General features: G+C 42.1%; 1 protein-coding gene across 40 annotated transcripts in view; it reads right to left on the reverse strand.

Annotated features, from left to right (window-relative positions):
* The window catches only part of DLG2 (discs large MAGUK scaffold protein 2), a 2,335,250-nt gene that overhangs the window by 42,928 nt on the left and 2,266,749 nt on the right, over positions 1–25,573 (reverse strand). The gene's annotated exons all lie outside the window — the stretch shown is intronic.

The raw sequence follows: 25,573 nt of genomic DNA on the forward strand, positions 1-25,573 counted from the left end.
TTAGAGCAGAAATGAATGAACTACAAAGAACAGAAAAACAACAGAGAGAAATTACCAAAATAAAAAGTTCTTTGAAAAGATGAACAACATTGATAAATGTCAGACTGGCCAAGAAACAAAGAGAAAAGATTCATTACTAAAATTAGGAATAAAAGAGCTATCATTACTGACTCTACAGAAATCAAAAGAAATACTATGATCAGCTGTATATCAATAAATTAGAAAATTTAGATGCAATGGACCAATTCCTAGAAAGACACAAATTACCAAAACTGACTTAAGAAGAAAAAGAACTCTGAATAGACTTACAACAGTCAGTCAATTCAGTCGCTCAGTCGTGTCCGACTCTTTGCAACCCCATGGACTGCAGTACACCAGGCCTCCCTGTCCATCACCAACTTGCAGACCTTACTCAAACTCATGTCCATTGAGTTGGTGATGCCATCCAACCATCTCATCCTTTGTTGTCCCCTTCTCCTGCTTTCAATCTTTCCCAGCATCAGGGTCTTTTCCAATGAGTCAGTTATTAGCGTCAGGTGGCCAAAATATTGGAGTTTCAGCTTCAGCATCAGTCCTTCCAATGGATATTCAGGACAGTTTTCCTTTAGGGTGGACTGGTTGGATCTCCTTGCAGTCTAGGGAACTCCTAGGGACTCTCAAGAGTCTTCTCCAACACCACAGTTCAAAAGCATTAATTCTTCAGTGTTCAGCTTTCTTTATAGCCCAACTCCCACATCCATAAATGACTACTGGAATAGTCATAGTTTCGACTAGACGGACCTTTGTTAGCAAGGTTAATGTCTCTGCTTTTTAATATGCTGTCTAGGTTGGTCATAACTTTTCTTCCAAGGAGTAAGTGTCTTTTAATTTCACGGCTGCAGTCACCATCTGCAGTGATTTTGGAGCCCCAAAATAAAGTCTCTCACTGTTTGCATTGTTTTCCCATCTGTTTGCCATGAAGTGATGGGACCGGATGCCATGATCTTAGTTTTCTGAATGTTGAGTTTTAAGCCCACTTTTTACTCATTCACTTTCATCCAGAGCCTCTTTGGTTCTCGATTTCTGCCATAAGGGTGGTGTCATCTGCGTATCTGAGGTTATTGATATTTCTCCCGGCAATCTTGATTTCACCTTGTGCTTCACCCAGTCTGGCATTTCTCATGATATACTCTGCATATAAGTTAAATAAGCAGGGTGACAATATACAGCCTTGATGTACTCCTTTCCTGATTTGGAACCAGTCTGTTGTTCCATGTCTAGTTCTAACTGTTGCTTCTTGATCTGCATACAGATTTCTCAGGAGGCAGGTCAGGTAGTCTGGTATTCCCATCTCTTTAAGAATTTTCCATAGTTTTTTGTGACCCATATAGTCAAAGGCTTTGGTGTAGTCAATAAAGCAGAAGTAGATGTTTTTCTGGAACTCTCCTGCTTTTTTGATGATCCAACGGATGTCAAAGAGATTAAATTAGTAATTTGAAAAATTATGCACAAAGAAAAGCCCAGACATAGGTGACTTACTGTTGAATTTTACTAAACATTTAAAAAATAATACATATCAAATTTTCACAGACACTTCCAAAAGACAGAACTCATTCTATGTGGCCACCATTACCAGACATCAAAATTAGAAAATATATCACAGTAAATGAAAACTATAAAGTAATACATCTTATAAGCATGTAACAACTTAGTATTTTATCAAATGGATTTACCAGGGGCTTCCTTGGCTTTCCTGGTGGCTCAGATGGTAAAGAATCTGCCTGCAATGCGGGAGACCTGGGTTTGAACCCTGAGTTGGGAAGATCCCCTGGAGAAGGAAATAGCAATCCACTCCAGCATTCTTTCCTGGAGAATTCCATGGACAGAGGAGCCGAGTGGGCTATAATAGTCCATGGGGTCACAAAGAGTCGGACATGACTGAGTAACTGATACACTCTCTCCCTGGTGGCTCAGTGATAAAGAATCCCCTACCTGCCAAGGTAGGGGACACGGGTTCGACCCCTGGTTGGGGAAGATCCCAGATGCCTCAGAGCAACTAAGCCCACGTGTCAACTACTGAGCCTGTGCTCTAGAGCCTGGGAGCTGCACTACGGATGCCTGAGCGCCCTAGAGCATGTGTGCTACAACAGGAGACGCCACAGCAGAGAAGCTTTTGCAACGCAACAAAGAGCAGCCCCACTCACTGTAACTGGAGAAGGCCTGTGCAGCAACGAAGACCCAGCACAGCCAAAAATAAATAAATGTTTTTTTAAAGACAAAGGATTTACCACACTTGACTTAAACATTCCTATATCATTGGACACTTCTGTAGTTTTCCATGTTTAAGTACTCTGTGTTGCAATGAACATAACCTTTTTTGTATTTTAAATTATTTCCTTGGGATAGATTTCTAGAAGTTGAATTATTGAGCTAAAAATTATGAATAGTTAAAAATTTTTGACACATTGCCAAACTGCTTTCAGAATGATTTGTACTAATTGACATCTCCTCTAGCAACCATTTATTCTTAATTTATAATTGGTTCCAATGATGTGTCCTGTCCACCTTTTCCCTCCCTTCTAACACCCTCTACACACTCCTAATTACCCCATTGCAATATAAGGCTTCCATGAAAAACTTACATTAAGTCTGTTAGCAAAGGGCAAGATTTATTTAATTATGTGTAAAGTGAACATTAATACATCTGACAACTGGGAAATTAAGTCCTGGCTTTTTATTATCAAATTCTCTGCTTGAAGAGTAACATTTCTAAGAGAAATTATTTGTCATAAATTAAAATCTGAAGCTATGAGACAATAAAAATTATTATAAAAAATGTACAATTCAGGGCATCATACCCAGAGACATACTGAAATAACTGGTCAAACTATTATTCCTGACTAGTTCATGATATTCAGGACTAATACTACTCTAATCAAATGAAAAGGAAGATTTTAATCTGTTTTTGTAGATGTGTGTGTGCTAAGTTGCTTCAGTCGTGTCTGACTCTTTGCGACCCTATGGATTGTAGCCTGCCAGGCTCCTCTGTCCATGGGATTTCCCAGGCAAGAATACTAGAGTGGGTTGCCATGCCCTCCTCCAGGGGATCTTCTTGACCCAGGGATCCAAGCCGCATCTCTTATGTCTCCTGCATTGGCAGTTGGTTCTTTACCATTAGTGCTGCCTGGGAAGCCCCAGTATTCTCTCAATCAGGGGCCTCCAACCCCAGGCTGAAGACTATGCTGCTCCCCATCGCTTGCATTACTTGCCGCACCCCATTGCTTGCATTACTGCCTGAACCAGCCCCCCAGCTCCCCAGCCCCTGGAAAAATTGTCTTCCACAAAAGCGGTCCTTGGTGCCAAAAAGGTTGGTGACCATCGCTCTATATGACCTGAAGACTCTTTCAAAGTGCTCCAAATTCCTTTTTTTTTTTTGCAAGGCTGGGGTAGGGAGGTTATCATTCAGAATATAGGGCTCTGGTGCTAGGTTTAGTATGAATCTACTTGCTAAGATTCAAAATATTCCAGCAGGGATAAGGATACGACTTCAAAATGGAAGAATCAAAGCATCAGAGAATCAGACATCGGAGATGCTGCTGTTGTACTGAGACGTCTACTACAAGCGAGGTTCTCCCACAGTCTGTCCTTGTCTTGCAAACTTAAAACTTTCCGTGGTCACTGGGCCATAGCCACAGTTGTTGGAAAAAATACACATGGCTTTCTTCAAGTTCATTGTATTAATAGCTGATGGAACCTTCACACTGCTGTCAGCTAGGAGGTCACTCATTCATTTATTCACTCACTTTGTTTATTAATAAATTTCTAGTTTTCATTATTCACTTTACTCATTAATACATTTATTTACTGAATGGCTAGGTCCTTCTATGTGCCAAGCCCTCTGCTGAGTCCTTAGCAATTTGGTCTTCATTTAAATAGATATTGGGAGGCTTGCCAGTTGGCACAGTGGTTAAGAATCTGCCTGCCAATGTAGGAGACAAGGGTTCGATTCCTCCATCTGGAAGATCCCCTGGAGGAGGAAATGGCAACCCACTCCAGTATTACTGACTGGAAAAATTCCATGAACAAAGAGCCTGGCAGGCTACAGTCCATGGGGTCACAAAAAGTCAGACACAATTGAGCATACAGGCACAGTAACTAGATATTGATATTTGTGACTAGTGTGAGAGATGATAACATTCAGTAACACATTCTGACAATGTATCATTTTCTTGGGCAATTTGTGCACCATTTGGTGTGGTAGATTCCACAGAAAATTGCCAAGCTATGTGATTCCAATTAGTTGCTTCATAATTCTAGAATAGTCCAGCATTTCATCACAAAATACTAACAGCTTTTGCAACAACCCATATGATCTGAAACCAAAACAAAACTAAGTAAAAAAAAAAAAAAAACAACTAAAACTTTCATTCCCAACTTTATTCACTTTCAAGATAGTCTCATCAATGGGACACATTGGAATGATTTTTAAATTTTCATGTGTTAGAAAACTGGAGATCAGAATAGTTGAATGGATCAGATGTTGATCACACTGCTAATTTTTTGATTCTATGTTATTTTATTTTTGCCATTTCTTTCCTCTCTCCTGCTTTCTTCCTTTTCTTCCTATCCTTTGATTGCTACTTGCTATAACTCAACATTTGAAAGACAAAGATCATGGCATCTGGTCCCATCATTTCATGGCAAATAGAGGGAGAAACAATGGAAACAGTGACAGACTTTATTTTTTGGGCTCCAAAATCACTGTGGATGGTGACTGCAGCCATGAAATTAAAAGATACTTGCTCCTTGGAAGAAAAGCTATGACAAATCTAGACAGTGTATTAAAAAGCAGAGACATTACTTTGCCTACAAAGGTCCATATAGTCAAAGCTATGGTTTTTCCAGTAGTTATGTATGGATGTGAGAGCTAGACAAAGAAAAAGGCTGAGCGCCAAAGAACTGATGCCTTTGAATTGTGGCACTGGAGAAGATTCATTAGAGTCCCTTGGATGGCAAGGAGATCAAACCAGTCAATCCTAAAGGAACTCAACCCATGAATATTCATTGGAAGGACTGATGCTGAAGCTGAAGCTCCAATAATAAGGCCAGTTGATGTGAAGAGCTGACTCACTGGAAGAGACCCTGATGCTGGGAAAGACTGAGGGCAGAAGAGGATGACAGAGGATGAGATAGTTGGATGGCATGAGTTTGAGCAAACTCCAACAGACTGTGAAGGACAGGGAAGCCTGTTGTGCTGCAGTCCATGGGGTCACAAACAGTCGGACATGACCGAGTGACTGAACAACAACTCAAATGTTCTAGTCAAAGCCTGGAGGGCTAAGCCCACAAGATGCTGTTGTCAGCATGTAACTGGCCATAAGCAAGCACCAGCAGGAAAAGCTCAAGGAGTCACAGAGTGGGGGACACAACAGCTGACCCATGTTGTACAGGAAGAATGCCCTTCAGGAGCTAGGGAAGTCAACGCACATCCACTGGGAGCCGATGGTCAGCCTGAGGGGCAAGAGGAGACCTGAGTTTCTAGTGTGACTGGAAACTCACATCTCTGGGCCTGTTTCTCCATCTGTAGAACAAGGTGCGCAGACCAGCTGATTGCTGAGGTTTCTTTCACCTCTATCATTCACAGAATTTGAAACCTCGTTCAAGATCAAGTTCAAAAAGTTCCTCTTTTCTTCTTTCTATTTTCAGTTCAGTTCAGTTCAGTTGCTCATTCGTGTCCAACTCTTTTCGACCCCATGAATCACAGCACGCCAGGCCTCCCTGTCCATCACCAACTCCCAGAGTTCACTCAGACTCACGTCCATCAAGTCAGTGATGCCATCCAGCCATCTCATCCTCTGTCGTCCCCTTCTCCTGCCCCCAATCCCTCCCAGCATCAGAGTCTTCTCTAAATATATTGATAATTGAGGGGGGCGGGGGCGGTGGTTCTTCTATTCCTATGGGGTTTTTGTTGTTGTTGTTCTCTAAAATCTGGAGTTGGACAAAATAGCTGGTAACATCCTCACCTGAAGGAAATCTTGTCTTAATTATCTTTAATGAACTTATGTTAGGCTTATTCTCTGACTACTGTAGTCCTCTCCCTCCACATCACCCCGATTCACCCAGTTTGGAATTTGAGTTCTCTGGTTGACTTACTGAGGTTAGTTTTACGTTTCATCTTCAGCCTAACTCTGGAGGGATGAGGATACAGTCTTAGAGTTTTTTTTTGCACTTCCCATAGAGCCCCAGAGCAACGTCTGGAACAAAATCAGTAACAGAGACTTGCTATTGTGATGGCATTTTCTCTCTGAGGGGAGAGAGAATGCATACACACAGGGGAGGCACTTAGTACTTTCCACGGGCTAAACATTTAAAGTGCTTTCCACATACCGTCCACTCCTGCTTAGTGGCTACACATTGTGTCTACACTTTACACATAAGGAAACTGAGGTAGAGAGCGGTTGGTCACTTGCTCAACGTTCACACAGCTGTGAGTCATGAGCCAGGTTTCATGGCCATTGAGCCCTTAAGCACTATGCAACCCTGCCTATTGCACAGTGACTGCTTGCCAAGACTCCTAGTATGCATTATACCCTGCTTTCAGCTTACTGGCACTTGAGCCATTTCTGAGAACTTCTGCAGGCAACTTACTTTCTGCGGAGTTTTACACTTTATTTCTGAAACATAATCTCTGTTTCTTTATTCTTTTCAAATGGTTCATGCTTTCTGTGGTGCGTCCTTTGGGGTCAATGATAGCACTGAATGTCTTCTATTATTACGAAGTAATAGGCTTGCTTGCAGGGAGGATGCCATTCCTCAGTTTCATCTCCTCATTCCCAGGAATGCCAGTTTTTCTGCAACTTCCTCAAGGGCTCCTCTCCTTTTTGGTAATCCCCTGAGGCCAGTCTTCACTGGCTGATTCCACTCATCTACCCTGAAGGTGATGTGATGTCATGAGGCCAGAGAAGCTGTAAGCTGTTACCCTTACCTGTGTGAGAAGACCCTCACTCAAATCACTATATCGATTTACACCAACAGAAAGTAACAGCCCTTGTTTTTAATGCTGTCTAAGCACTTCTGTTATTCATCTTTCATGGACCTTTCCTGAGAAGGCTTTCCTAACTACTCCAGGTCTCTTTATCTTAGGCAGTTACATCCCCTTATTCCTGCATCAAATACAAGCTGGGCACATGTATATACCAGGTGCTGAGCTAGGAACTGGAGCTGCAATAAACGCTCAAGGACCTCACCATTCAGTGACACCGAGAGATTCATAACTTACAGTACAACGTGACAGTGTGTGCAGGGTACCAAAGAGGCATCGGGAAGGCAGACTGGCTCTGCTGTGGAAGACAGCAAGAACTGAATTGTGAACTAGATGCTGAAGAACAGATCAGCAGTCACCACGTGGAACAGAAAGGGTGGGGAGGTTACTCCTCCAGCAAAAGGAGTGAGGCAGAGTTCTGGACTGTCCTCCGGTAAGCTTGAGGTGTGCGCGCTCAGTCATGTCTGACTCTGCGGCCCTATGGGCTGTAGCCCCCAGGCTCCTCTGTCCATGGGATTCTCCAGGCAAGAATACTGGAGTGGGCTGCCATGCCCTCCTCCAGGGGATCTTCCTGACCAGGGATGGAACCTGGGTCTCCTGCACTGCAGGCGGATTCTTTTACCGTTGAACTACCTGGGGAAGCCCCTAACTCAAGGTGTGTCTTTCTCCAAACAAACTCATTGATAATAATAATAGCAGCTGAAATTTATTGAGCTTTTCCTCTGTGCCTTTGTCAGTATACATCTTGTCAAACATTTTGTACTAATTATCTCACTGAATCCTCCCCACAATTCCATCACACACACACACACACACACACACCCCTCTGCCTGTACTCTTATACATATACAAATGGGAAAACTGAGGCTTAGAGAGGTGACATCATTTGCCTAGCTGGTAAGCGACAGAACTGGATTCAAATCCAGTTCTCTGACTCCAGAGCCAAAATGTCACTACGAGTTTGTTTCCTGTTTGTACTTTTCCAGTCGGAGGGCACAGTGATTGCCCAAGCAGTGCTGGCTGACGGAAGACTTGGTTGACAGCTAGTTGACCATGGCAGGGGGATCTACACTGTGTCCTATTGCAGGTAGGAAGGGAGGGGCCAATGACTTCATTTCACAATCTGGTTTCTCTCACAATCTTGTTTATTGTTTGGAGGCATGTGACGCTACAGGGCGAGGTCAGCACAAGTAGAGACTCCTGGGTATTTGTGCAGTGAGGAATGTGCATGGGGAAGAGGTAAGAGCCCAGTGCTGGTGTCAGATGGGCCCAGGCACACCCCGTCTCCGCTGGACACGTTTTGTTTTCAAGAGTCTTCTTTGCTAACACGTTTGATCCAACTCACTGGCTGGGTGACCTTGCAGCAAGTTGTTGAAACTTTCTAAGATTTATTTGGCTTCCCTGGTGGCTCAGTTGGTAAAGAATCTGCCTGCAATGCAGGAGATGCAGGAGACATGGGCTCGAGCCTTGGATCAAGAAGATCCCTCGGAGGAGGAAATGGCAACCCACTTCAGTATTCTTGCCTGGAGAATCCCGTGGACAGAGGAGCCTAGCAGGCCATAGTCCATGGGGTCACAAGAGTCAGATATGATTTAGTGACTAATCCACCATCAAGATTTATTTTCCTTTTCTGTACCATGTCTCCTTCCCACCACCATCATTATCATCACCACCAGTGGTGACACAGGAGGCTCAGAGAGGTAATCTGCTTTGTTCATGGAGCTTACTTTCTAGTGGCAGACTATAGGCAAGTAGTCAGGCTACACTTGCTATGAAAACTCCGAGGAGAGACTCCTGGCTCCTGGTCCTCCTATTCAATGAGCTTAGGAAAGTCACTGTCCCTCACTGAGGAGCAGCGTCTTCTTCTGTCAGTCAGGGAGATCAATAGGATGATCTTGAAGGTCCTTTATGCCATGATGATTTTTCCTCTTCTTCCTCCTGCCTGTTCCCCTCCTTTTCTTCCCTCCTTCAACCAGAGACGTACTCAGCTTCATACCCTCTTGGATGATGACCGAGCTTCAGGAACTGATGGTTTGCTCTTTGTCTCTCACGAAGATGTCACCTCCAGACCCACAGCATGAGATCACGTGCAGCACTTCAGTGTCAGGAGCGATTGCGGGCACACCATCAGTAGAGTACAATAATAAAATCTTTGTGAAACTGTGCTTGATAGAATAATTCTCACTTCATGCTTGAATGGAAGGAGGGGTAGCTCATCAAAGGAGACAGATCCATTATAGTGGAGGCTGCAGGACGCTCGGTCTGTAGCCCCAGTTTTTAGTAGGGCGAGTCACAGGGAATCTGGCCCTGTGGTGGGAGAGTGGAAAGGTGGTTTGTGTCTTAGAGCTTTTGTCCAGCCCTCACTGCACTTTCCATCTTCACATTTCCTTTGCAGTGCAGTTCATATGCTATATGCTAGCAGACCATGTTTTCTGACACGTGGAGCTCATCAGAGAAGCGGATTGTGGCTCTAATGTGAGATGTGAGTGGCCTAAGGGTTTCTCAATGGTTCATTATTTGGGGAGAGAAAAAAATCGAACACTGCTTGCTAACCTTTGAATAGCAGCTGATAAAAGTACAGATTTTTTCACTTGGCTAAGATTTGAATTCCTCTCAGGTTTTAGAGGGCAGAGATTAAAACCATGAAAACATATAAACACACCTCAAGGGAATAAAATACTTTCAAACCCCCAGCATTTCCGTTTAAGAATAATCTCTTCCCCTCTCCCTCCCTCCCCCTCCTTTGCTCTCTCTCTCTTTATTATACACACACAGACCCCATTCCTATTCATGTTCATGTCACAGCCCAGCAGGTTCACTGTTATTTCTGTACTAGACACCAGGGATCTCTGAGTGAGTCTGTCACTATAATTGATTGTCACTTTAAAGCCAAATGGAACGTTTCTCGAGCGTGGGGAGGAATTTTCCCCCTAAATATCCACCAGGAACTTTGCCATCATCCTGAATCCCTTCCTTGTGGAGTTCTGTCATATTTTTCTCCATCCCTCCTGCGACTGTCCTGGTTCAAGTGGAGGTACCTTTGTACCTTGTCTGGACACACGGTTCATGGAACAGGTGTGCTTCACTTGTGAGAAAATACACATTCATCACTCAGCACAGTGCCTAGGAAACAGCATCTAATAAATAACAGTATTAATCTTTACTCATTCTCAACCCTCATTTCAGAGGCCGAAGAGCGCATATTCTAGTAGAAGATGCGACATTCGACAGCAATATCCATTACTGAAGGTTTCAAAGGAGTGGCATGCTAATGCCCCCACCACGGGCTGCTGCAGTGGTAAATGCAACCAGGCACATATGGGCTGGGGACTTCCCAGGTGGCGCTAGCGGTAAAGAACCCATCTGCCAATGCAAGTGACGTAAGAGATGTGGGTTCGATTCCTGGGTCAAGAAGATCCCCTGGAGGAGGGCATGGTAACCCACTGCAGTGTTCTTGCCTGGAGAATTCCCATGGACAGAGGAGCCTGGCAGGCTACAGTCCATAGGGTCGCAGAGTCGGACAGGACTGAAGTGACTTAGTACGCACATACGCATATATAGCCATGGTGAGTGCTCAACAAATAATTATTTTTATACCACAAGCTCGTATTGATTTTGCCAAACATTATATTCAAGGCTCCAATGGCAAAATGCCTGGTGTAAACTAGGAAACGGCACTCCCCCCCCCACCCCCCCCCACCCCCAGGGAAGTGGAACTGCATTCACTCACTGTCTCAGGCTGGCTCCTGCTGAACCGTAGGTGGGATGAGCTTCACCGCCCACCCCCACCCCGATGTGTGTCCCTTCAGGAAAAATGTGGCTGTAACCAATCCTGGGAACACAAAATAAGGAGCTCACAGTTCACACAAATCGTTAGCACACTGTTATAACTCCTGTGATGGAGTTATTTACAACAAGCGAGGCCGCTGGAGGGGCTGGAGAAGGCTCGGGGGCACCATTTCAGTTGGGGTTTCATGGAGAAGGAGATTGTCACGTGGAGAAACAGCAAGACTCAGTTTGGGCGGATGCCCAACAGGGGGCGCAAGGCCGCCTCTTCTTTCACCCTTGCCCAGTTCTGTAGGGCTGAGGAATTACGGTAACAAGTTTTGTGGACAGAGTGGAGGTTTTGAGCAGAGGGTGGAACTCAGTGAAATGGCAGGAAAGACAGAGAGCTCGCCTGCCCTGGGCGCCTCTCAGTACACGTGATACTTCTGAAGGCTTACTTCTACTGAAGAAATAATTGAGCACGAAATGCACAGTACACATTTTTCTGCAGAAATCACATATAGAGTCAAGAAACCATTCTTTTGTCATTTAATCAACCACTTCAAGTATTTGGTTTATAAATTCTGCAGAAGAAATTTGCGGTTGACAGGGAAGTCACAAAATCTACCCATCAAAGTCTTACGCACTTTGGTCATTATTAAATGAAAAGGAAAAACAAAACAAAACAAAAGGCTTATTCCTTGGTTTTCTCAGCCCACAGCTGAATAAAAATAGCACAGTTCAACTCAGATAGGGGCTGGGCAGAGGTGCTGCCCCAGGAACACACGCAGACGGCGCTGGGAAGTACGGCGGAGTGCCGCAGAGGGGGGCAGGCAAGGAGAACCATACGGTTTGGATTCAAACAGGGAAGGCACCTGTAGTATGATGAATGAGGTATGTAACTATTCATTCGACAACTCCCAAGGGGTCAGAGCGAGGAGTTGGGACCTCCGCAGTGGTTTTTTTCGGTGAGTGTAGTGGTGAGAGAATTGAGTCTCCACCTGTGGTACCCAGCATGTAATGACAACTCAAACCTCCATGGAATGTTTACGCTGTGGGTGAAGATTTAATAGTACTGAGATATCATCAATCACCTTTATGCTGTGATTTTGAACTTTGTTGCTGTAATATATATCAATGCTAAATAAATAAGACATTTAATTTGTAAATTTATTTTACCTATAGATGATAAGAGCTATAAGGATAAGATATTTGTACTTAACTTATGCTTACATAGATTTAGGGAACATCATCATGAAGGCTTTAGTCAATACTTCAGGGTTGGGCAGGACAAGAGGGATTATTTTCTTTTAAAAAAGGCACCTAAGGTAGGTTTCACCTCATAGGATTTTTGGGAAGTTTTAATGAGAAAAATTCTTATAATCTATTTTGCAAAATTTCTTGGGTTATAAATAACCTTCAGCAAATGCTCGTTATACAGTTATCACATTTTAGAAATACTGATCAAGTCAAATCCTTTATTTACCAAATGTGAAATTTGCCTGTTACTGAGAAGGTGGTAAACACTGAAATTCTGCCTGCTCTTGAGGATCAGCTGGAGGGAAAACTCCTTACCTTTTACAGAGCAATGATCGCATTGAGTAGCAATCATAAATTCATGTACTTATTTTCTGACTGTAATCTGGGCTTGTGTCCCAGCATGTCACCTCCACAACGGCCTGTGGGCATGGGAGGTGTTCACAGAACAGTCTCCACAAACGAGGAGTGACAGGCGCTATCATTCACGTCAGACACGTGCTCCACATTCATTAAGGCGTTAATTCTTTGTGACAGGTGAGTACAAGCCAATTATAGAGAGAAATGGTGGCTTCTCAGGGCCTTCCAAGAACAACCATTCACATCAAAAATGCCTGAACACTAGTTTCAACAAGTGGTAACAAAATCTTTACAAATATTCATGAAGTTGTCAAAACATGAAAGGCAAACAGCACTCTGCAAGCTTTTTGCTTCTTTTCAAGTGAGGTAGGCTCTAACTCAGACTGACAAGTGCTTGCAATAAATTTGAGAAAGCTCTCACTTGGTAGCTGGGTCAGCCAAATTGCCCAGAACTCAGTAAATGAATGGTAACAGTTTGCTTTACATCTTATCACTACCAACAAATAGAGGGTGCTTCCCTGAGCTTCCTCATGGGTACCTATGTATACCAAACACCTTTGCTTCATGGAAAGAGGAACTTTTCTCCCTTTACTTTTTTTTTTTTTGCCAGTTAATATTTAATTTTAATAATACTTGCTATTCTTGAGCGTTCAGCAGTGCACAAAGTGAATGTTTACACACATTGTGAACACATGCTTTAAATAAGTCTCCCTTTACTCTTAATGGACCCCAAGTGCACAGAATTTGATAGATCATAATCTTCGGCCATGGTATGCTTTTCATTGTTTCATACCTTCAAGGTAAGCGGGAGATTCATGGCACTTATTACATTATGATAGATAACAAGTGGGCTACACATAGATTTTTCTTAAAGTGTAATTTTTATTTGAATAAACAGTCTTCATACTCTGTCTCTTTTTGTTTGTTTATCTGACATCTTAATGAAGCAAGTTTACTAGACCCCTCTGACTAGCCCATTTTACAGAGAACTATATATTTTCAGGGAAACCCCAGTCCTTCCCAGATGATGTTTGCCAAGAGCAAACAAAGGCTCATGCATCTTTGTTTCCTCCAAACCCTAGCACAGTGGGGATATGAAAGACACCTTGTAAACCTTTTCTAAATAACTGAAATGATCTTCATGTGCCTCCAAAGGATAGCACTTTGGAGGCTGTGTGACTATAGACACGTCACTTAATCCTGTCTCCTTATCTATGACATGAATAACGTATCAAAGATTCTGCAAATATGAAGATTTACTACTAGTATCCATGAAGAGGGCTTCCCTGGCAGCTCAGACGGTAAAGAATCCCCTGTAATACTGGAGATCTGGGTTTGATCCCTGGATCGGGAAGATCTCCTGGAAAAGGGAAAGGCAACCCACTCCAGTATTCTTGCCTGAGAAATCCCATGGAGGAACCTAGTGGGCCACAGACCATGGGGTCGCAAAGAGTTAGACACAACTGAGCGACTAACACTTTTACTTTCATCCATGAAGAATTTCTTAAAAAAAAAAAAAAAACAAAACCTCAAATGCATTTATTATTTGGGCAAAAAGCATGACAAAATATTTATATAACATGATTCAGTGTAAAAAATATCAATTTAGTTTTCTTCTCTTTCATTTATCCTCTGTTGCTATAGCTATTATTATGATTTGTTTTCAGGACTATTATGGATATTAATTTTTACATATGGAAAGTAGAACTTTCATAGTAGAATTAAGTGAAGAAAGAGAGTTTTTTTTGGGGGAGGGGGGTTGTTTGTTTTGTTTGCTTTTCTCTTTATACCCAATTGTTGTTTTATTTTCTTACCTTGAGAAGGTAACATTTTTGTAAGAGCAAATAATAAAATCATCATCGTAACAAATGCCTCCAGGATAAAAGTCTAGACTTAAGGAATATATTTGTAATTATTTGTGTGTGTATGCTTGTGTGTGCTCAGTCATGTCTGACTCTTTGCAACCCCATGGACTGTAGCATGCCAGGCTCCTCTGTTCATGGGATTTTCCAAGAAAGTATATTGGAGTGGGTTGCCATTTCCTCCTCCACGGGATCTTCTCAACCCAGAGATCGATTCTGTGTCTCCCACATTGGCAGGCGTTTTCTTTATCACTGCGCCACCTGGGAAGACCTGTAATTATTTGGTATGTGGAAAAAAATGCTTCATGAAGGATTTCTTAATCCCAGAGGAGCAGATTTATTACAACACCTTTCTGCTTTTAACCTGGCAATCAGTCTAAAATTGGTTTCATTTTTTTTCCAAAAAGTTTATTTTAGTGACAGTTTTATTGAATCTGCCCTGGGTTGGTTTTCAGCTCAATTAAGTGGTTATTTCGGTATCATGCATAAACTGCTGATTTCTAAGGGCACAATAGCAATTGTTTGTGCCAAAGATTTGTGTTGGAAGGGAAGGCTACCGTGTTGAGGTGGGGTGTAGGGAGATGTTGGCTTGAAGCTGGGCCTAAAAGCATATACGTGAGTTAAATTTCTAGTCTCCATTCCCCCAAGTTCATGTTCCCTTCCACTGTCACCCTCGTGGGCACAGTTACTTTGCATGATTTGCCTTTACCCCTGTCTCCACCAATCAGTAACTCATTTGGGATCCTCCATATGTTCACAGATGACAGTTTCAACATTCTCTGCTAACCACTGTTGCCATCTGTGACCTTCTGTCAGTGTGAGGCCTCTGTGACCTGAGTCCTTCCAGCAACCTCCCCCAAGGTGCCCCGTGATTCTATTCTCTCCTCCCAGGTACCCACCACTCATCCCCCAGGCAATGAGTCAATGTCTTTATTCACAAACAAATCCTGTCACTATTCTGTCCAAATAGCCTTTAAAGGTGTCCCAGAGCCTGAAGAACAGCCTCCTTGAAATTTTTAAAGGAATGCCCTCTAATCTGGGGGTCCAACTACATTTCCAACCTTACTCCCCCACTGCTCCACTGTCTGTAGTCTATGATCCAATCAAACATAGAGTTGGTTGTCACATATCCTTCACTACTTTACTTTTGCTTCTACTATTTCATAAATGTAAAAACCACACTTATTCTGAAAGTGAAAGTCGCTCCGTTGTGTCCGACTCTTTGCAACCCCATGGAATATAGTCCATGAAATTCTCCAGGCCAGAATACTGGAGTGGGTAGCCTTTCCCTTCTCCAAGGGATCTTCCCAAACCAGGGATTGAATCCAGGTCTCCTGCATTGCAGGTGGATTCTTTACGAGCTGAGCCACAAGGGAAGCCCAAGAATACTGGAGCGGGTAGCCTATCCCTTCTCCAAGGGATCTTCCCAAACCAGGGATCAAATCCAGGTCTCCTACACTGCAGGTGGATTCTTTACTAACTGAGCTATGAAGGAAGCCAACACTTATTCTACAGTTGCTGAAATCTTACTCAGCATCTAAAATGCTACCTTTTCTTGGAACCATTTCTTAATTGTTTACACTCAGATTGGTCCTCCTTTTCCTCTGAATCTCCATTAAGGCTCTTTCCATCTCTTACTAAACTTTTTCACCTTATGCTATATTGTTGTGTGTGTGTGTATGTGTCTGTGTTCTAGAAAGTAAGTTCTGGGATGACAGAGGTGGGGCCCTACTTTACCTGTGTCCCCAACTCAGTGGTCAAAGCAGTTTCCTGTACATAAGGGATAATTAAAACCTATTTATTGAAATGAAGGAAATAACACTCAGATTAAGAGAACTTTTCTTTAAAAGCAAAAATAAGTTGTTCAGTTCTCCATGTACAAACTACAATAAAAACATGTAGGCTGTATCTTCTAATTCATATACCATTTCTCCCAATATATCACCCTCTTTATTCTCACTGTTCACTACTTATTGCTTAAGAGTCATGAACTATTTAAGCCTTAAATAAATCATATTCCCTGCCTTCAAGGAACCTGCAATCGACTTTCTAGATTTTATTATAGCTAAAACGTCAAAGTCTCAGAAGGAGAAGCTACTGGATCCAGACCACATAGCTAAGAACACAATCCAAGAGAGCCTAAGTTCAGTGACTATTTCTTAAATAAAAGGGCAAAGTAATTAGGTATTTTTAAATGAATATTAGGAACATACTGGAAGCTGCTGTTGAAACTTTTCAGACATTACGTGATCTGCCATTAAGAAAAAGACTTTCTACCCACATATAAACATAGTATACAGTTGAAAAGAGACAAGATATATTATTTTTGCTTGCTGAGATTCTGGCTGTAATTACTACAGTGAGGAAGTCAGATGACTGTACAGTAGCTTCCACATCTTTATCTTTCAGTATTGATGTTTTAGTTTTTGGAGAGTTAAAAGGTTTTGCATGGTGAAACATACAAGCTCTAAGATGTGACTCTGGGTTTTTACCTTAAAGAGTCAGGTTAAAGGAAACCCTGCAGTGAATTAGAATTGATTCATGAATAACCCCCCCCCCTCCCCAAGCAGAAATGGTTTCGAGCCAAATTTTCAGAATTAATAGCAGGAAGAAAATTGAACAAAAGCTTAGTGTTTTCATCTGATGAAACTGTACTTGTTATTTATATAACCACAAATTATACATCTCTTATTTATATTTCTTTAGCCTTAGCATCAATAATTAAATAGATAGAATTAGCTATGCTAATAACATCTAGAATTCATTCATACATAAAAATGCTTTGGGGCTTCCCTAGTAGCTCAGCTGGTAAACAATCCGCCTGCAATGCAGGTGACCCCAGTTTGATTCTTGGGGTGGGAAGATCTGCTGGAGAAGGGATAGGCTACCCACTCCAGTATTCTTGGTCTTCCATGGTGGCTCAGCTGGTAAAGAATCTGCCTGCAGTGTGGGAGACCTGGATTCAGACCCTGGGTTGGGAAGATCCCCTTGAGAAGGGAAAGTCTTTACCCACTTCAGTATTCTGGCCTGGAGAATTCCATGGATTGTATGTATAGTCCATGGAGTCGCAAAAAGCCAGACACGATGGAGTGACTTTTACTTTCACTAAAATGCCTTGAGGAATCAATTATTCTATTCTGCTTATGTAATACATCATCACACAAGGCCCAATGCTGCCATTTACTAGCTCTGTGAGCTTGGGTAAGTTGTTTACCCTTTCTAAACTTCAGTTATCTCATCTGTGAGATGGGCATGTTAAGAATTTTTCTATGGAGCAAATGAGCAAAGCCTATAAAAAGAAACTAGAAGAACATAAGGCAGTCTATGAGTGTTCAGAGTAATTGGTGTACTGAATAGAACGTGGCAGTTCTCCAATGCAACAAGCACTGATCGAGTCTGTTCTAAAATTTTCCACAGGTAATTATACAATATGGTAGAGAACTCAGAAACAATCCTGATTTTCAGCCAATGGCAGGGACAGGAGTGGAGGACAGTCTGCTGCCAACTCCACCTTTCTGCCCAATATAAAGTCAGCAAGCACACAGTCAAAAAACACCCCTGTGCCAACAGGTGTAGGGCAAGGTTGTGCCAACTCTCCCTTCCTTTCTGTACACAGCACGGTGTGTGTATGCATGGCCGGGAGGGAGACTGACTAATATTTCTAGGTACTTAACATATATTATTTCTTTTAATATGATTTCTATTTTTATGTATCTGGTGATTGAAGCTTAGATATATTACGATAACTCTGATAGAAACTGACTATTCTGTGTGATACCAAACCATTTCCCTACACCTGTGTATCTCAAATTTTAGCAAGTCTATGGAATTTTCCCAGGAGTTTGGTAAAAAGCAATTTTCCTGACTCTCCATCCCTAGAGATTCTTTTTTATTTTTTACATTTCAAAAGTATGATAACACATTTACACAAGACTTGGAAAATACAGAATAAAGTTACATGGAGTTTCACTCTATTACAATTATTTTTTAAGTAGATAAACTAAGATTTTTAGTTGGAGTTTCAACATAAAACTCTCAAAAATTAACTGAATATACAGAGAAGTAGAAGGATATAGTAGACCTGAAAAGCACCATGAACCAATTCAACATAATTAAGATTTATACAATTTTCACACAACAATAGGATACAAATTCTATTCAAGTTCCTGTAGACTAGAAACTTCTATCCCTAGAGATTCTGAGTCCACAGGGCTGGGTTTGAGGTTTGGTATCCATTTTTAAGTCTCAGCTGATGCTGATGTAGGTGCCCTAGGCTTTTTTTCTGCTAAATATTTCCTGGTCTCTTCTTTCCTTTCTGTTGCTACTCTGTGGTTCTAGTTCAGGCTGTCTCCATCTCACCCATTATTAAAACAGACTCCAACTGTCTAGGGTTGCCTCCTTTTGGAAATTTATTCCAAAATAAATTGAGTGACCTGCTAAAGTTCTAATCTAACCTTTCTAAAATCCTCCAAAGCCTCTCCACTGCCCTCTGGGTTAGATCTGAGTCCCGACTTCCTCTTGGACTTCCTGGCTGACACCTGTAACTTTGTGCTTAAGCTCCTGTATTTGTCACACAAAGCTTCTTTGGCTTCCCTGCACACAATGGGCTGCCTCCTGTCTTTAGATGCCTTCCCCTCAGCTTCCATGAGTTTTTCTATCCTTTTACACTAGATTCTATTGATCCTTCAAGGCTCAGTTGGGGCATTATCTCCACTGAGAACTTGCCTGCGCACTTCAAGAGAGGCTTAAGTATTCCAGATCTGAGTTCAAATAGTAGCTTGACCTCACTTCCCATTCAGAGCTTAGAAGATTCTATTTGTCATGTGCTTACATGTTTATCTCTGCAGAATATAGGGCTTCTCAGGTGGCTCAGTGGTATTCACGCCCATGCAGTAGCCGCAGGAGATGCGGGTTCCATCTCTGGGTGGGGAAGGTCCCCTGGAGGAGGGCATGGCAACCCACTCCAGTATTCTTGCCTGGAAAATCCCATGGACAGAGGAGCCTGGCAGGCTACAATCCATGGGGTTGCAGTCAGACACGACTGAGGCGACTGAGCACCTGCAGAATATTTTGATTCCTACAGGCTAGAACCCTGTCCTACTCATGGTGTACTTTCATTGCCTAAATTGGTACGTGGCACCCAGTATAGCCTCAACAAATATCTGTTAAACTAAAGCCTAAAACACTGAAAACTAAAATCATCAGAGAGGAGAAAATGCCATGAGCAAGTGAATTTATTATATTTCAATTTACCATATTCCTTCCAACATTCCTGAAGTGAAAGTGTTAGCCTAATATAATCAGGCAGGGAAAATAACATTGGATTTCAAAGTATTTTGAAAGATTTACAACTTTTGTACCTTTTTCCTCCTGGGGATGAGGTTGATCAAACATATTCAAGAGTCAACATATACAAAACCAAAGTGTTTTAAAAATATAATTAAGGTAAAAGAACTGAACAAACTAAAACATATTGTAAAAATGAATATGCATACATGTGTAGTGGACAGATTTTATCAGTTGTAAATTATACTAAATTTGGTAACATAAGGTTGTAGATTAACTTGGTTGGTTGAACAATGGTAGTTTTTGGAGCTAGGAGGGAGGTGACCCAAGGGCATATAAGGAACATGACTTATTCTCCATCCCATTCCCCACACTAGTAGTTTCCTCATTAATAACTTGACAAATAAATACCCTATGGGCAATAAGTAAAAGCATGTGTATTTATTCACTAAAAAATGTTCGTTGAGTTCAGCTTCAAGGTTGAGAGAGGGACCCTCCTTACATATATCAGAGAATGAAACTCGACTGTAGGCCCCTCTGAGAGCCACCTGCAGAAAAGCCATTTGTGTATCTTTAATCAGAGAATCACATGGCTCTCAGTGGACATGGGAGCTCAAGGTCTGGACAAATGTGATGATCACATTCAAAGGAAAATGTAGGGAGTTGGCATCTCTTCCCAGACTGGGCTGGTCTGGTGAGATGGCAGAATTTCCTGGACACAACCCTGTTTTGGTTCTTTACATAAAAATGTTAGCCTGGTTAAACCACCCTGCATGCAGTACAGGGAAAGAATCAGAGGAGGAAGACCAGTGCCAAGAAGTCCAACCGGGAAACTGACAGAGGGCCTGGAGGAGGGGAGTGATAATGAACAACTCAAGGGGCAGCCGGTATTGAGTCTATGAACTTTGAGAGGAAATGTTGCCTTCCCAAAAGCAAGTATGAGGCGGTATGCTTCTCCTTTCACCCCACCTCTCTGAATCCCTAGGTCACTGTGGACATCTGAGCTCTTCCCTGGGCTCTGGCCATCCAAAAGCTATCTCTATTAAGGAGTTTCCCCATTTTTCGAGAGTAGAAATGACTTTTCCCTTGAAACTCAAAATATCACTTTGAAGCTGCTACAAAAGCAATCCTCATAACTCATCCTGGTGAAACAAACATAATTCCTACATTGCTGACAAAACACTGTCAGGTCACTTTTCTGATACACGATTTGATGGCAGGCTCTGCTACTAACTCTGTGTGCTCCAGAAAAATGATTCTTAGTTTCTTCATCTGTAAATGACATATTAGGACCCAATGACTGTATGGAAATTTCCAAGAGGGTATGAAACAGAACTTAAACTTCTTAATGCCAGCTCCAGTTTGATTCAGGGAGATTGCCAGGATTCTGTCACCAATAGTTCCATCTTTGCCCCTACCCCTCTCTACCGAATATTTCGAACTATGATTCCGGAGAAGACTCTTGAGAGTCCCTTGGACTGCAAGGAGATCAAACCAGTCAATCCTTAAGGAAATCAACCCTAAATATTCATTGGAAGGACTCACTGGAAAAAGCTCTGATGCTGGGAAAGATTGAGGGCAGGAGAAGCGGCAACAGAGGAGAATATGGTTGGATGGCATCATCGACACAGTGGCCATGAGCTTGAGCAAACTCTGGGACATAGTGATGAACAGGGAAGCCTGGTGTGCTGCAGTCCATGGGGTCACAAAGAGTCAACATGACTTAGAGACTGAATAACAACAACAACAACTCATCTCTCCCAGTCAACATCCCCTCTGAAAAGGAGCTCAAGGCTTTAGAAAAGGACACAGAATATTAGGTCAGATGTCCAAGGATGATGGTCCTCTTCGATCTCTTCAGCCACACTCTTCTCCTTTCCTTTCTTCACTGTTTTACATTCAGATTTTCAGAATCTCACACCCAGAATACTGCTTTAGTTATCTCAATATTTCCCACCGCTGGTCTCTCTCCCCTCCAATCTGTCATTCCCATGGTTGACAGACTGATCTCTTGGAAACCTACTTTTGATCATTCACTTACCTTTCCTCTAAACAGGGTGGAAGGAGAAGCCAGTATGTGTCTGGTAGACATTGTGCTAGGGGCCCAAAGATGAGTAAGTTTGGAGGTCTGCATGGGAGTGATGTTTGGGCAGCAGTTTAGGTACATTAAGGGTGGAAAATCAGAGAAAATCACTAGGTTGGGTCTGGTCACAACCATTAAAATTCTTCACTGTCTACAGGATGAAGTACAAGTTTCCTGGAAAATATAAGGCACTATAACTGACTTGAGTCACTCTGCAGTTCTGAGGCCTTTCATTCTTCACTAACTGCTTCCTGCAATGGAAGCAACCATGTTCTACTTCCTATGTGTCCTGTATCCTATTCCTCTGCCACTGCCCATCCCTTGAAAACTTTACTAATCCTTCAAGGCTCCCCAATTCAAATTCCTCCAGCTTCCAAGCCAGAATCAAGTTCAGAGGAGCCTGAACTTCGGAGCAAGTTTCCCACCCCTCCTGTTTGGTATGAATTACTTCCTCTCTGGGGGGACCCATTCTCTTCCCCAGTAGCCCTGTTCCTTTCGGGCAGCGACCTGACTAACTCATCTTGGTCCACGCCGCCCAGAAAGCTGCCCTGTATAGGCAACAATACCTTTGTTGTTGTTGTTTAGCTGCTGAGTCATGCCTGACTCATCGCAACTCCGTGGACTGTAACCGGCCAGGCTCCTCTGTCCATGGGATTTCCCAGGCAAGAATACTGTGGTGGGTTGCTGTTTCCTTCTCCAGGGTATCTTCCCAATCCAGGGAACAAACTCATATCTCCTGCATTGGCAGGCAGATTCTTTATCACTGAGCCACCTGGGAAGCCCATATAGGCACCTAATAAAGGTTTATTTAACTGAATAAACATGTTTTCTAAGACTTCATTTTACTCTGGTAGACCACAACAGAGAAAAGTGTGCGGACTCCACGCTCCCTTTGGAAGAGTTCTCATACACAAAGATGCACTTCATCGAGAAATCAGCTTTCGCCTTTCAGAATTTAAGTTTTTGTCCAAATTAGTTTTTGACAAAGCTAAACCCAATTCAATTTATTTCTTCATTTTGCTTAAAATGCACAAGTGTGACATGGTCTTAATAAGGGAGAGAGTTATGCTATAGTAAATGGATTAAGGATTTTGGAATCAATTAGACATGAGTTCAGATTTCTTCACCTCACCAAGCCTCAGTTTATTCAAATCTATAAAGGGAATAAATGATGTCCCTTCAAGTTTTGCTGTGGTGATTAAGAGATATAGATGTAAGTTGTCTAGGTTTTTACAATGGTACTCCTACTATTGACACTTCGAATAACAGACATCTCTAACTTCTGTTTCATACCTGCCAGTGGATAAAGGACTAGTCATTTATTTGTAGCCTATCTTATTTTAGAAAGGATTTACAATGCAAAGAGGACCCTTATAATTGCACATTGCTGATATTTAGTAAGAGTGTTAATAATAATTCTTTTATATTCTTTCAGACATGTATTTTCCTTCCTTAAATTATTGAGATTTTAAAATAAAAATTAAACAAAACAGCATAAATCACTAAATACCACTGACTTTTCAATGTAAAAAGAGCTTGATTCTGAAGACTAAATGTCTCAGTAAATAACAGAATGGCTGACTAGAAAATTGATAAAAAGTTAGAACAGTGAAAGAAATTAAGGTGGTGATTAAGTTTTCACCAGAGGCTAGTTTGAACAGAGATGCATTAGAAATTTAACTGACATTCTCAGGAAAGCTTGGGTGCACTGAGATCTGGGGAACTGAGGTGGTTCTCAAGCAGATCTATTCAAACTGATGGCCACTTTGAGCCCGGTTATGGGTAAGCTGGAATTATCTGGATTACCGTCACAATGGTCCTCTTGTTTTTCCATGTGTAGACACAGACCTCATGAAGACACGTGGTATTTCATTTGTAGCAAATGGGCATTTAGGAATGGAGAGCCTCAGATTTCCTCATGGATACTCTCCAAACTCAGTAAGCTTCAAAGCTCATAGCCAGACTTTCCACACAAACTTCCCAACCTTCCAGATCTTCCTGGTCAGCCCCACTAGCCAAAACTCCCATCACACCATCCTCACCATCCATCTGGAGTCTCTGATCTGCAAGGTCTTACTCCAAAATGCCTACACTTTCCACCTTCATGTTCGTGCTATTTCCTATGTGTGGTAAACTCTTACTCAAACTTCAAAATCTCACTCAAATAGTACCTTCTCTTTATAGCCTTCTCCCTTATCCAAGTCATAATTAGTGGCTCTCTCCTTCTTCTGACTTTCAAGAAAAGAAAGGATAGTATGAAGAAATGAGAAAGGCAAATGTTCTACTGTCAAACTAAATTGAATTTAAACCTGACTTTTGTACTTACTGTGTGATCTTAGGTAAATTAGTTAATCTTCCTGAGGCACAATCTCCTGGTATTTAAAACAGAGATTGATTCGCTAAATTTGGGCTTCCCAGGTGGCAATAGTGGTAAAGAATCCACCTGCTAATGCAGGAAAAGCAAGAGACAGGAGTTCTCTGGGTTGGGAAGATCCTCTGGAGGAGGAAGTGGCAACCCACTCCAGTATTCTTGCCTGGAAAATCCCATGGACAGAGGAGCCTGGTGGGCTACAGTCCATGGGCCTGCAAAGAGTAGGACACAACTAAGCGACTGAGCGTGTGCGCGTGCACACACACACACACACACACACACACACAGGGATCATCAGTGATATTGTGTTGCCATTGTTTGCTTGCTTATATATCTTTTCTGTGAGCTCTGAAGTAGGAAAGACTTTGTCTTTTTAATCATCCGGCTGCCCCACGAGGCACCTAGCCTAGTACCTAATGTTTTGTAGAACTCAATTTTCAAACATTAATGAATGTTTAATTATTCATTCATAATTCCTATATTCATAATTCCTCTATTCATAATTGAGGAAAAGTAACTCAAGCACTCTAAGTTCTTCTTTTATGAAGTGCTCTCTAGTCATTCCCACATCCATGAAGTCAAATCCCCATAGCTCTTGTACACACTATTAATAAGGCTCTTGTCACAGCCCATTTTACACATACTAATTGATTCTAAGATCCTCCAGGGCAGTGGCCACAGCTTTCACTCTGTTTAAAAAACTTTTTAAAAAAATGCTTTGGCCACACCATATGGCATGTGGGTTCTTAGTTAGCCCACCAGGTATCAAACATGTGCCTCTTGCATTGGAAGCGTGGAGTCCCAACCACTGGACTGCCAGAGAAGTCCCCCCATGGCTTTCACTCTGAATCCCCAACAATTCACAATGTTCTGTCGATACCAACTAATGATAATGTTACTTAAATATCCCATCCTCTTCCTCATTTCAAATAGTTTTCCTTTTCAGTTTATGCTGCATTTACCCCTGGGTTTCAGAGAGTGAGGCCTCTGTAACAATGACTAATTTCTGTAGTTTTTGTCCAAGGCTCAAAGTGAGTGGCATCTCCTGACTTTCTTAACTCTCCATTGGAGAGTGGGTCTGTCCTTTCTTCAGTCTTAATTGTCTTATCTTTCTCTTATTGTCCTTTATGTTCTACTTCAGGATGAGAATCTTCTCATTGATGTACTATTTTTGTGGGGACTTGTAAAACTGTGGTTTATTGTTTCTTAATTAATAGGCTCATGGAGAATTACTGCTGGAAGGCACCTTAAAAATCACTGAATCCAGGGATCTCAAGCAGAGAACAATTCCCAATAGTGTGTTAGGTGCTGAGATCATATATGGCCTCAGAATCATTTTCAACACATTTTCTAGTTAGAGACATCAATTCATCAGTGTACATAGGAGGTGAAACTTCTTTGACATCCCTGATATAGTTCAAAGCCGCTACTTTGCTAATGACGTCCAAAGAGCAGTGATGACTCAGTAATAAACTGACACCAGAACTCAGGTACCTGATTCTCATGACTTTCAGTTCAGGGTTTCCCTTTCCACGTGATCACTGCTTCTCCTTCAACAGCCACTCAAG

Source organism: Bos grunniens, chromosome 29 (assembly GCF_055505025.1).
Source record: "Bos grunniens cultivar Pamir isolate PY7600 chromosome 29, Bosgru_T2T1.0, whole genome shotgun sequence".
Taxonomy (NCBI): domain Eukaryota; kingdom Metazoa; phylum Chordata; class Mammalia; order Artiodactyla; family Bovidae; genus Bos; species Bos grunniens.